The sequence below is a fragment of the Macaca mulatta genome, chromosome 15, assembly GCF_049350105.2.
Source record: "Macaca mulatta isolate MMU2019108-1 chromosome 15, T2T-MMU8v2.0, whole genome shotgun sequence".
Taxonomy (NCBI): Eukaryota; Metazoa; Chordata; class Mammalia; order Primates; family Cercopithecidae; genus Macaca; species Macaca mulatta.
Window position 1 is genome coordinate 126,689,547 of NC_133420.1, and position 13,161 is coordinate 126,702,707.

The 13,161-nt window shown below is 41.7% G+C and overlaps 1 long non-coding RNA gene across 4 annotated transcripts in view; it reads left to right on the forward strand.

The window, feature by feature from the left end:
- LOC114672859 (uncharacterized) overlaps positions 1–13,161 on the forward strand; it is a 37,845-nt gene that overhangs the window by 19,839 nt on the left and 4,845 nt on the right. For 3 of the 4 annotated variants that reach the window (XR_013404984.1, XR_013404983.1, XR_003723389.2), the window contains exons 3-5: positions 988–1,156; positions 4,532–4,678; positions 7,159–7,352. This is a non-coding gene — a long non-coding RNA (uncharacterized LOC114672859). The remainder of the gene's footprint in view (positions 1–987; positions 1,157–4,531; positions 4,679–7,158; positions 7,353–13,161) is intronic. The other variant, XR_013404982.1, reaches the window with a different exon arrangement.

Genomic DNA, 13,161 nt, shown 5'->3' on the forward strand with positions numbered 1-13,161 from the left:
AATTCTCACAAACAGCTGAAACTACAGGCACGTGCCCCCATGCCTTCTTTTGAGAACTGTGTCTTCTTTTGAGAAGTGTATATTCAGATATTTTGCCCATTTTAAAAATCAGATGATTAGATTTTTTTCTATTGAGTTATTTAAGCTTCTTAACTATTCTGGTAATTAATCCCTTGTAGATAGTTTTCAAATATCTTCCCCCATTCTATGGGTTGTCTCTTCACTTTGCTGATTGTTTCTTTTGCTGTGCAGCAGTTTTTTAACTTGATGTGACCAAATTTGCCCATTTTTGCTTTGGTTGCCTGTGCTTATAAAATATTATTCAAGAAATATTTGCCCAGTCCAATATCCTGGAGAGTTTTCTCAATGTTTTATTTTAGTTTTATATTTGAGGTCTTTGATTTAAATATTTTTTTTAAAAAAATTTTTAAGAAATAGAGACAAAATCTCATTGCATTGCCCAGGCTGGTCTTGAACTTCTGGGCTCAAGCAATCCTCCTTTCTCAGCCTCCCAAAGTGCTTGGATTACAGGTGTGAGCCTCTGCACCCAGCTGAGATTTAAATATTTAATCCACTTTGATTTTATTTTTGCATAAGATGAGAAATAGAGGCCTAGTTTCATTTTTCTGCATATGGATATCCAGTTTTCCCAGCACCACTTATTGACAAGACTGTCATTTCCCCATTGTATGTTCTCAGCACCTTTGTTGAAAATGAGTTCACTGCAGATGTATGAATTGGTTTCTGGGTTTTCTATTCTGTTCCATTGGTCTATGTGTCTATTTTTAATGCCACTGCCATGCTGTTCTGGTTACTATAGCTGTAGAGTATAATTTGAAATAAGATAATGTGATTCCTCCAGTTTTGTTTGTTTTTAGCACATTGGCAGTCTTGGATCAGACCTGGAGGAATTGTCTGGATTAGCAGACAGAGACTCACTTCTTCCCTTCCTTTCCAGCAAATGAAGTTTCTCTCTCTTTGTGCTAGGCTGCCTGGAGTTAGGACAGGAGCAATACAAGCACCGCTGTGGCCACTGGGACAGCACTGGGTCAGACCTGAAGCCGGCACAGCACTGTGACTGCCCAAGACCCCCACTGTAACAACAACCCAGCTGCCACCTGTTTCAGGCAAGGCCCCATGGCTCTCCAACTAGCAGGTAGTGAAGCCAGCCAGGCTTCTGTCCTTCCCTTCAGTGCAGTACACTCCCCTGGTCCCTAGATGCGTTCAAAGGTGCTGTCTGGAAGCCAGGGCTGGAGTCATAAACCTTAGAAATCTACCTGGTGTTCTGTTCTACCCTGGCTGAGCTAGCACTGAATCCACCCAGCAAATCACTGCCCACTGTCCCCTCCCCTTTCCCCAGGCAGGACAGTCTTTTCCCATGTACGACGTCATCACAGTCCTGTGTGGATTACCGCCAGCTCACCACTGATGTTCACTTAATGCCTGAGGGCTCTCAGTCAGCTTGTGGCGAATGCTGCCTGGCCTGGAACTCACTCTTCACAACAGTGGGCTCCCCTCTGGCCCAGGCTAAGTCCAGAGATGCCATCTAAGAGCCAAGGCCTGAATCAGGGACTCCAACAGCCCACGGGGTGCTCTTCTCCACTGTAGTTGAGCTGGTGTCTAAGCTCCAGAAAAATCCTCTTTAGTCTGCCTTTGGCTTTTCTCAAGCAGGGGAGTCTCTCCTCACAGCCACCACAGCTGGGAATGTGCTGGGTGACACCTGATGCCAGCACATCTGAGTCTCACTTGAGGCCCATGGCATGTACTACCTGATTACCTCTGCTGATTATTCAAGGCCCAAGGGCTCTTTCGTCAGATAGTGACGAATCCTGCCATTACTGAGTCCTTCCCTTCAAGGCAGCAGGTTCCCTTCTGGCCCAGAGTTTGTCTAGAGATGTTATCCCAAAGCTGGGACCTGAAATGGGGATCTCATGACTCTGACCAGTGCCCGCTCCTACTGTGAGCTAGTATCCAAGATGCAAGACAAAATCCTCTTTCCTCCTTCCTCTCCTCAAGCAGAAGGAGGAGGTCGCTGTCAGACCTGCGAGCTGCACTGTCTAGGATTGGAGGAGGGGCGGGCAAGCACTCCATAGCTGCCCCAGCTGCTGTCTCTCTAGGTCACATGCCGCCAAATACACTGGCTCCAAGCGCAGCACAGCACTAGGACTTGCCTAAGAGTTGCAGTCCTTGTGGCCTAGACAGCCTTTCAGGTTTATTAAGGACCAAGAGTACTTTATCCTGCAGTAGCCAGGCTTTCCACAACTTTATCAACTTTATCAAGTTCCAACCACTGGGATAAACAATTCCCTTCGGGCTAGCACTAGTCTAAATGTTTCCTCTGTAGGTGAGCATTGGATGAGTGCAGCCTTGCTTTGCTTTCTGCTACAACAAGGCGGCACCGTGTTCAGGGCAAAGTCCCACAGCTGCTGTGCTCTCCCTCCACCAAACATGCAGACTCTCTCCTCGCCACAGGTCCTCTGCCGAGGCTATTCCTGTGACGAGCACAACTGGCAGAGATGTCTACTCAGCCATCAGGCTCCACTTCTGTGGCTACATACATTCTCAACGACAGTTTTACCTACAGGCAAATGTACAACAAACAAACAAACAAAACCTCGTGCCACTGCCTGTCATGATCTTGATCTTCATATAAGATGTTCCTTCATATTTTCCTAAGCGGCACCCACAAAGCCATTCTCACTGTCCAGTGGGCACTCTGAGAGCCTTTGCTAAAAATGCCTCCCTGGCTCACCCTGCCTGCCAGCTCCAAGGCCCTTCCCTTTACAGCAGTCCTGAGGCCAGACTGGAAGAAAGACCCCATGAAGCTCATGCTTCTGTGTCTAGTTGGTGATATCTGTGAGCAACCCCATGACTCAGCAAGATTTCCTGCACTCTCATAGGTAACTCAAGGACCCCAAAGGGCTGTCGTGGTCATATGAGTGCCCTAGGAAGCCCTTGAGTGAGGTGAGCATTGGGTGATGTCCAGCAATGCAATGTTTCTCAGACTGCCTGTGGAGAGCTTCTAACTCATCAGCCTGATCTCTAAACACAGGCAACACTCCTAGGGGAGGGGACAGGGGCACAAGGATCTGTGGTTATTCTGTATGTCAAGGTTTCTATAAAGCAGATCTCCAGATAAAGGCAGGGGGAATACCGGCAAGAGCAAATACACAATGTATGACTCAGGGTGAAGCTGTACATTTTTCACAGTCTGGAGGCCCTAGACCTGTCAGTGGCCAATTATTTCAAAGGCCAGACATGTGCTCCTTAAAGAGAGACCGGAACTTGCAGACAGCCCCTAGAAAGCCATAAAGATATTTACTGTACTATGATGTTCTGGTAGTATACTTGGAAGATAATTGCCAAAAATCACCAGAAAAATACTTTTCAATTTATGAGCAGATTATTATAAGAGCAATTTACCAAGACCTACCAACGAACGATGAAAAATATGAACTGTTATTCTAAAGCTGATAGAAAGATGTGGGTTTTATGTCCATTTCCATCATCTGCACAATGTAACCTTTAAAACTTTCTTAAAGTGTTAAGTTTAGGGGAGCAAAAGAAGTATTGAAAAATGATCAGAAAGTTCACAGAAGCCTTACAAACTTACATGTCATCAGATGAAATGTTCTCAGAGAGCCTGTGGTTTTTCACACTCCCAGCAACCTCCTGGTCATCGCTCCACAGTAAGAGAAATGGCTGACAAGACGATCCTCTTCCAGTTGGCTGGACAAATGTCGGTATCAGCATAACTTACAAGTCTTTCTATGTAAATCTGCAAAATAGAGCACTGGCCTTTGATTCAGCTTAGTTTGAGTGCTGTAGTAAGAACTCTCAGGAATGACAAGTTTCTTCTGATTTTGACCAGAAAGTACCTGCCTTTTATTCTTATGTTCTCCAGAGACTTTGCTTGATCAGGCAGAGCAAGAAGCCGAATCACAATCATAGGTCAAATACTTCTGCTACCTACTCTGCCCATAGAAATGTACAGGCCAATTTTGGTCACAAGAATGACGGTACCTCTCAGCCAAGGACATCATGAAAAGAGGCAGTGTTGTCACCCTCTTAATGAGCACCCTCTGTTGCTCATTAAGGGGAGCACACACACGGGCCCAGTGTGAATTAAAGTCATTCAGTAAATCCTCAAGTACCTACCACATGTAATGTCTCAGCCTAGTGGGTAGGCAGATGGGAACTTTACAAGTACGTCAAGCTTGAATATGTTCAACCCATGTGATAGTGAGCAAATGTTGATCTTTTCACAAAAACCCTTCTATATAGGGCACGAGCTTAAAAAACTGCTGGTCAAGAGAGCCTCCCAGTGGCTGCTGTGCAGAGCAGCACGGCAGGCACAGGTCTCTGGGGCTGTAAAACATTCCCCATAGTCAGTTGCTGGCTTGATAAGGAACACATATATATAAAGAATGGTCCTTCTCACAGCCCCTATTTCTCACATCTTCATGATCACATCATAAACATTGCTCTGTCTTACATCATCTGCAACTGACACAATTCTGTTGGTTTTAAGGTGGACACAGCTGCCAGTCTCTGTACCCTGGGATTCCTCTAAACCTGCCAAGCAGTTTGTGAGACAATCTCATGAATTACTTTACATCTATCAAACATCTATCCTACAAAGAACTGAGCAAAATGAACGGCTGAGTAAAGATTAAAGGTGAGCTGCGAGGTGTTGTTACCTCAGAGGGTGCTCTGCAGAAGCGTATATCCATGAGCTACTTGAACTCTTTAAGTCAAAATGAAAGGAAAAAAGCTTATTTTAAGCAAGTTCATTTCTTGTCTGGTGGTTATCAGATGGGAGAACATTGCCAGATCTAAGCTACCAAACTCAAATATGTTTTCAAAAACAAATGGTGATTGAACATCACATTTTACAGAGATTCTGCTCCCTTTCTCCCAAACTCTGTGCTCTCAAGTATTATTTTTTTGTTTTGCTTTGTTTCATTGTTGTTGTTGTTGTTGTTTTGAGATGCTGTTTCACTCTTGTTGCCCAGGCTGGAGTGCAATGGCCCGATCTCAGCTCACCGCAACCTCCGCCTAGCAGGTTCAAGCGATTCTCCTGCCTCAGCCTCCCGAGTAGCTGGGATTACAGGCATGTGCCACTACACCCGGCTAATTTTGTATTTTTAGTAGAGACGGGGTTTCTCCATGTTGGTCAGGCTGGTCTCGAACTCCCAACCTCAGGTGATCTGCCTGCCTTGGCCTCCCAAAGTGCTGGGATTACAGGCATGAGCCACCACATCTGGCTCAAGTATTTCAAGAATGAACCTCCCTTTCTGGGATCAATGGTACAGGAATCAGAGAGCACTGGAACAATATTAGCAAGCCCTCTGCTTCCCGTCCCCTTTCCTGCTAAGCTGCTGACCTGCTGACACTCATCCATGCCATGTGCTCTTCTGAGTCAGTTTGAGACAGAATTCTTTATTCCCACTGATGCCAACTCTTCCCTCAGTGCAGTTGATCCCGTCTCACTTTTGCAGAACACTGTTCCCACAATCACCCCTTTCTGAAGATTTTCTTCCTGTGTCTACCAGAGATTCCCCCAAATTGTGTTTCCTTTGTTCCCATCCCACTCCCCACTAAGCTCTAAGTGTGTCCTCTCACTGGTGTCACAGCACCATGCCCTCATGCCAGCTCCTCAGCTTCCATCTCTCCTTCACCTCCACTGCCTGCCCTGCTGACATGACTCTCAAGGCTCCTCCTGCCAAGGCCTCTGGTGCCATCATGCTGACAAACTGGAGCTCTTCATACATTGGCATTTGCCTCGGTGCTGGGGCCAACTACCTGCATTTCAGTTACCCTGCTCCTATCTGTGTGCAATGCCTGTTATGTCTACCTTCATTGATGGTCGGCCTGGTCTGATCATGAGCCATAATCTGTCACTGCTCACCTGTATTACCCTAGCTGCTGCTTAACCCTCTTCTCTGCCTCTACTCTGCCTCTCCACTATGGCCTGTAGTCCCCAAAGCAGTCAGCATAACCTCTTCATTTAAAGCATGGCACTCCCCTGCTCGAGATCTACCATGAATTTCCCATCAAACTGAGTTTGAGTAAAACCTTAATTTCTTCCTGTGGCCTGCAAGCCAAAGGGCCCTATGAGCTATGGCACCACCTGTGGGGCCTCATCTCTGCTGTTCCCCTCATTCTTTACTCTGACCGTGCTGGTCACCTTGCTGTTGTTTCCTCAAACACACATGAAACGCATTTCTGTCTTGGCAGTCACCTTTTTGCCTGTAAAGACAGCACTGTTTCCCGTCCTTGCTTCAGTCAGGTCACTGTTCAAATGTCAGCTCTCCAGAGAGGCTCTTCCTTATCATTCCACCTAAAATAGCCCCCAATCACTGTGTGTCCCTTTATCCCGCTCTTTGATACTACCTGAAAAAATAGTTAAGTTCGTTCTTACTAGAACATAAGCTCATAAAAGCAAGAACTGTGATCCACGTGTGCTCTCCTCTACCCCGGCACTTGGAAGAGAGTCAGTATCCAGTGAGTGTTCATGAAATAAGTCACTTCTTAGCCGCATTTACCTCTGTGACCACAGCCTCTCCTATCTTGAACTCTTCTCCTTTTATCATCCTCTCCTGCTTTTCTTCCTCCTGCTCTCATAGCCACTCCTCTGGCAGCTTGTCCCTTCAATGACCACAGTCCTTACAGGCCCATTTTCGGTTCACTTTATCTTTTTCTGAGATAGGGTCTCACTCTGTTGCCCAAGCTGGAGTGCGATGACATGAACACAGCTCACTGTAGCCTCCACCTCCTGGGCTCAAGTGATCTTCCTGCCTCAGCCTACAATGTACCTGAGGCCACAGGCATGTGCCACTATGCTCAGCTAATTTCTTGATTTCTTTTCTTTTTTTTTTTTTTTTAGTAGAAATGGGGTCTCATTTTATTGCCCAGGCTGGTCTTGAACTCCTACACTCAAGTAATCCTCTCACCTTGGGCTCCCAAAGTGCTAGGTTTACAGGTGTAAGACATTGTACCTAGCCTTATTTTATATTTTCTTAAGATACCGGGTCTCATCATATGGCCCAGGCTGAACTCAAACTTCTGGGCTCAAGTAATTCCTCCATCTCAGCCTCCCAGGTAGCTAGGACTAAAGGCATGTCCATGTTCAAAACTCTCCCTTTTCCAATCCAGCTTTCCCTCCAGCATCATCTATCTCTCTGCATCTGGAAGCACCACTCCTGCTTCCCTCCGGCATGTGCTTAGCATTCCAAATGACTTGCAGCTGTTGGAAAATGGCCTGTATCTGGTCCAGTGCCCATTGAGGGCTTTGATTCTAGTGCACAGCTGGAGCCTTCTCCCCTCAACTCTAACTGGATGCTAAAGAAGTAAGTAAACCAAATCTCTTTTCACTCTTCTAACCATACATTGAAACACAAGAACGTTTTATAAAGCAGTAGTGGTGGGCAATAAAGTCTTTAGAACTTTAATAAATGTGAATGTGATTCGGATTTCCTAGCTTGCTTTCTCCTTAGATTTCTGTAGCATATTCTCATGAAGTATTTATTTATTTCTAGTAGTTTGAATTAAAAGCTCATCTGCCTTTTTATTGTAAAAGAAGCCAGTCTTTGATGAGCTTTAAGCTTCGTAAAACTAATGCATCATGCCTATTTGATAAACCAGTGGTTCTCCAAATGTGCTCTGTGGACCTCTGGGATCCCCAAGACCTTTTTCCTAAAGCCTAAGATGTCAAAACTGTTCTGATAATAATATTAATTCACCCTGAAAAACCTAATAGAAAACTTTTTTTAAATTGTGAAAGTAATACAAAGACATTGCCTGCTTTTTCACTGATACTGCCATGACTGTATAAAAGCAAAAGTGTGTAAAACTGCTGGTTTCTCAGCATAAATCAAGGCAGTGGTACCAAACTACACTAGTAGTCATTCTATTCTGTACTGTCCCTTACAGCTAAAAAAAAAAAAAAAAAAAAAAAAAGATAGCCGAATTTCTTTTTTTTCTTTCTTTTTTTAAAAATATGGAACGCCTCATGAATTTGCGTGTCATCCTTGCGCAGCTGAATTTCTTAAGAATGTCTTTGATGAAGCAGTAAAAATTAATGGTGTTATTAAATCTTAACATTTCTTTTTAATTTTCTAAACAAGTGGAAAGTTAACAAGAAGCACTTCTGCTTACTATAGTACGGTTGCATTTAAAAAAAGAATTTGATTTAATTGTGAACTGAATAATCACTTTTTTCATGGAACATCATTTTTATTTAAAAGTACAACTGGGCCAGCACAGTGGCTCATGCCTGTAAAATTCCAGCACTTTGGGAGGCTAAGGCAGGCAGATTGCTTGAGCTCAGGAGTTCAAGACCAGCCTGGGCAACATGATGAAACCCTGTCTCTACCAAAAATAAAATAAAAAAAAAACTAGCCAGGCATGGTGCCACACGTCTGTGGTCCCAGTTACTCGGGAGGCTGAGGCAAGAGGATTGCTTGAGCCCAGGAGACAGAGGTTGCAGTGACCTGAGATCATGCCAATGCACTCTAGCCAAGGGAGAGAGTGAGACTTGGTCTAAAAAAAAAGTACAACTATCATTCTCAAAAACAAAATGAGGCTGTCACTTCAAGGAAAATAAGTCTTTGTTCCCAATGATAAAATTTAAGCTTTCATGAGGACTTTGAAAAACTTGTTCCTTCAACCGTAAGCACGACAGTTTCTCAATACTTAGACTTTTTAAAATAAGATTGGTGGTTATATTAACAAAAGTGAGTTTTTGACACAATAAAACATAAACCAATATTTTCCAAATAAGTTATGCATACTATTATAAAAGCAAGTATGGAAGGAAAGATTCACTTATTGTGCAAGAAAGATCAGTGAACATTGATGGAATACATTTATTAATATGTAAAATGCCACTCTAAGAAACTAGCACTTGTAAAGTTTTGATTTAATATTAAAGAATACCCACAACTGTCTGAAAGGATTAAAAATACACCTTTTATCAACTACATATTTGCACAAGGCCAAATCATCTTATTGTTTCTTTGAAACAAATTGCCAAGAAAGAGAATTCAGCTGTCTTCTATTAAGCTCAACGTTAGAGATTTTCAATAATATAAATACATGACACACTTTTTACTCAACTTTTAAAGAAAAGTAATTTTACCTTTAAAAATTATGTTAGCAATATCATTCCCAAGGAATATTTTCTGTTGTCACAACCTGGGTTATGGGTTACTGCTGACATCTAGTTGGTAAAGGCCATCAGTGCTGTTAAACTTTTTGCAATGAAAAGGACAGTCGTCACAACAAAGCGTTATGTAGCTCATAATATCAATAGTGGTAAGCTTATGAAATCTAAACCAAAAATAGATTTTGGAAAAAAGTCAATTTTATATTTCTCACACAATAAATATCAATATAATCAATATAAACACATACTCTTTGGGTTTCCCAATAATTTAAAAATTAAAAGTCTTAAGGACCACAGAAAATACAAATAATTTGCTTCAATATGTTAGTAGGCACAATACAGTTGATGATGTCTATAGCTGTGACCTAACACTGAGCTTGATATCATGCAAAGTAATTAGCTGGAATAACAAGACAGGTTTTTTAAAAAGGTCACCTGTATCTGATGTAATAGTGTATTGCTATGGTGACACTGTGGAAAGAAAAAGTATTCATAACAATAGATGTTATCATTTGTTAGGCCTGAAGACATTTTTTTAAGTGGCGAGTTTTTTAGAACTCTCCTAGTGGCCCTGAAATTAAAATCTTCTAGTTCAGAACAGTATCATGAGGGCACTTTCCTGTTTTAGTTTTTTGGCTTTAGTAAAAATATGAGAACCAAAATGCTAGGCAATATGCTGTTAGAAGACGTGTTTTTGTTGATGATTATAATATATAAACAGTAATATATTTCCCTGTTATATGTTCTTCTGCCTACAAAACCTTTCATGCCATGCAGTTTATTTTGTTTATTTATTTATTTTTTGAGACAGAATCACTCTGTTGACCAGGCTGGAGTGCAGTGGCACAATCGCAACTCACCGCAACCTCTGTCTCCCAGGTTCAAGCAATTCTCATGCCTCGGCCTCCCAAGTAGCTGGGACTGCAGACTTGCACCATCACACCCAGTTAATTTTTGTATTTTCAGTAGAGACAAGGTTTCGCCATGACAGCCAGGTTGGTCTCAAACTCCTGGCCTCAAGTGATCGAACTGCCTCAGTCTCCCAAAGTGCTGGGATTATAGGCATGACCCACCATGCCCACTCATGTAATTTATATCTATGTGTACATATGCTTAAATTTAAGCCATACAGTAATGTTTTCTAAGACATTAGGCCCTGCATTTTAGTTTTTCACTATCTCCTAAACACCATTTTTTATTATTTCCCTAAAAATACATAATAAAAGTACCTTATAACAAATCAAAGTATTTGAAATCACTTTTGCATAATAATTAGTAAATGTATTTGTAGGAGTTCAGTCAGGGTGATGGGAGAAATTATAAGAGAAAATTATAGGAAAAATGCAAACCTTCTTGGAAGGCCAGAAGTTTTTGCAAAAGCTTTAGGAAAGGGTTATGGCTGAAGGCAGCCTGATCCTCTTACCTTGAGTTAACAGTAAAAAGCAAATAACAAGGGAAGGTAGAGGAGTTTATCTAAATAGCTTGTTTTCTCATGTTGTCCTAAGACTGACCTTTGATTATTTGCATGCAGGACTGCTCTCTCCTGGGAGGGTGACCATGCTAATTATCCACAAGTGTGTTGACTCAAAGCCTTTGTCATTAAATCTGTGCTGAATAAATGCCAGTAGTGCCAGCTTGTCAGGGCCATGGCTGCTGACTCTTTACAGCACCCTCCTCAGTGTCTGTGAGTGGCCCAGTCTCCTAGCCCGCTCGTTCAGTGGATACCTGTGTCTGAGTGCATTCCTTCATCCATCATTCAGCCAGGGTCTGCAGGTCGGAACTGGCATGTATTAGTAAACATAAGTACACATGAGATCAATGATAGGTACAGTGATCCTACAATAAGCAGTGCTAACAAAGCAGTATAACACTACACAGTGTAATATTAATGGCAGGTACTTTCAATTAGTTGAAGTGAAATATTTCTGAACAGATACAACTCTTCAGATATGTTACTGTATCCCTAAGTTATCCACAGATGCTTTGTATCAGAAAACAAGAGGTTCTCTTACATAAGTTATGTGCTTCCATTTGCCCTCGGCATCTAGAATGAGGCTCAAAATAATTGAGGGAAGACAAATCTGAATTTCAATAGTAAGTCTATACAATATTAGCGCTTTTTAAAAAGCCTGTAACATTTAAGATGGATATGTCTATAGTACTTCAAGTACTTTTCATCTCTGAAATAACTTTAAAAACAAAGAATTTGATGTTACATAGTGAAAAGGACCCATGACCTTACATGACATTTAATCCACAAATCCACACTCATTTTACAGATAATGGTAACAACCTTAAAACTGACTTACCCAAGGTCCCAAATAGGAGCAGTTTGTCATCCTAAACTCAAATTAGGCAGTGGCTCTCAAACATTGCTGCACATTAAAATCACCTGAGGAGCTTTAGTCACTGCCTCACTTTCAACATGAGACATTTTGATTTCATTAGCATTGGGTATGACCTTGGGCACAGGGTTGGTGTTAAAAGCTTCCCAGGTGATTTCAATGCACAGCAAAGTTTGGGAATGATTGAGTTGGGATTAAAATCAGAATCTTCTGGGATGCTTTCCTCCATATAAAGATGCCTCACCAGGTGGATTGCCTGAGCTCAGGAGTTCAAGACCAGCCTGGGCAATACGGTGAAACCCCATTGCTAGTTAGCCTGGCAAGGCAGTGTGCACCTGTAGTCCCAGCTACTCAGGACACTGAGGCAGGAGAATTGCTAGAACCCAGGAGGCGGAGATTGCAGTGAGCCAAGATCGCGCCACTGCACTCCAGCCTGGACGACAGAGTGAGACTCCGTCTCTAAAAATAAAAATAAATAATAATAATAATAATAATAATAACGATGCCTCACATCCATCCCTCTTTTCCTAAAAGGCTTCTCAGTGCCTAGAGATAGAGGGAAGGTGGAGGTGGAAACATACATGGGTTTGCAGACATATATTTGGAAAAAACCTGGCATAACTTATCCCAGTGAGTTCCACCTGTCCCACTGACAACAATGCACTACTAACCCGTGATAAACATTTTTCTGAATCTTTTCTTGAAGGCATTTTGCCCTATTAATTTGCTTGATAAACCTTCATTTCATCAATAGTCAATATACCAAATGATCACTTCTCAAATTTGCTGATGGCAAATTAAAACTTACTTTACTTCCAAAAGTGGACTTCTAAAAATTAGAATAATGAAGATAAAAGCATGAAATTTATTTGTTTGAGCAAGATTAATCCTTAAAACTACTTTTGAATTATATACTAACATATCAAAATATTTTGAATTCAAAAGAAGCCAGGGACTCTAGCCAAAGTAGAGTGATTTTTTTTTTCGCAAGAATTTATAGACCTGGCTGAAGACAGACATTTAGTGATTACTCAATAGGTCCCAAAGCCCTGCACTTGAGACAGAGTTTGAGTCCACTTTTTGCTGAAACACAATTTTATCGCAACTATCATTAAAAGTGAGAGAGGAAAGTGACATTATGAGTGTAAACTTGTCATTTTTTAATTAAAGTAAAAGTTACTGACAATTGAATTAGCTAAAACCGAGTGCATTAGGAACAAAATTGTTTATAAGCTAGTTATGTTCATAGAATGAAAAGTAAAATTAAAGACATTAATATTCTAAATTACCACTTTCCAAACTGTGTTATAAAAATCAATACTCACAATCCAAGGAGATGATAATGATACAGTCTGGACAACCCCAATGGAGCTGGTGTTATTGTTGGTTGTTGTTCCTTTTAAAATAAACTTCATCTTAGGGTGCTCTAAAAGTGCACCTTTGATTGTGGCCCATGAGGTGCTCATGCACAATAAGAGAAATTCAAATGCAGGTACACAATGGTGCCACCTAAGAGAAAAAGCTGTTCTTTCTTCAAAGATTAGTATCCAAAGTAGTACACATTGATTTAGGCCTGTAATTCATTTAAAAACTAATTTTTCACAAAAAAAAAAAATTCCACAAAGGGAACCTAGCCTTCTCATTGTG